At 31.9% G+C, this 257-nt stretch overlaps 1 protein-coding gene across 1 annotated transcript in view; it reads right to left on the bottom strand.

The window, feature by feature from the left end:
• Positions 1–257, bottom strand: part of LOC119589154 (phosphatidylinositol 4-phosphate 5-kinase type-1 beta-like) — a gene marked incomplete in the record, with an annotated part of 149444 nt that overhangs the window by 53515 nt on the left and 95672 nt on the right.

Genomic DNA, 257 nt, shown 5'->3' with positions numbered 1-257 from the left:
AACACAAAATTCAAGAGTGTGACTCACAATTCTTGCATACAGAGACTGAAAATATATACAGTACTTTATAAATAATATCAATGTGTAGTTCTCCTCTACTTATACAGAGCATACTGATACATACTCACAATATGCAGCAATCCATCTATTACTGTAAGACAATTACCTAAGTCTTTATCCAAAAATCTAACTACAGTCATCCCTTAGATCCCACAAATGTGGACAAAAATGTGGATAAAAATCTGTGACATTTTGAT

The sequence above is a fragment of the Penaeus monodon genome, chromosome 25, assembly GCF_015228065.2.
Source record: "Penaeus monodon isolate SGIC_2016 chromosome 25, NSTDA_Pmon_1, whole genome shotgun sequence".
In the NCBI taxonomy this organism is placed as follows: domain Eukaryota; kingdom Metazoa; phylum Arthropoda; class Malacostraca; order Decapoda; family Penaeidae; genus Penaeus; species Penaeus monodon.
The sequence above is the reverse complement of the archived record's forward strand: the minus strand, read 5'-3'. Positions and strand labels throughout refer to the sequence as shown.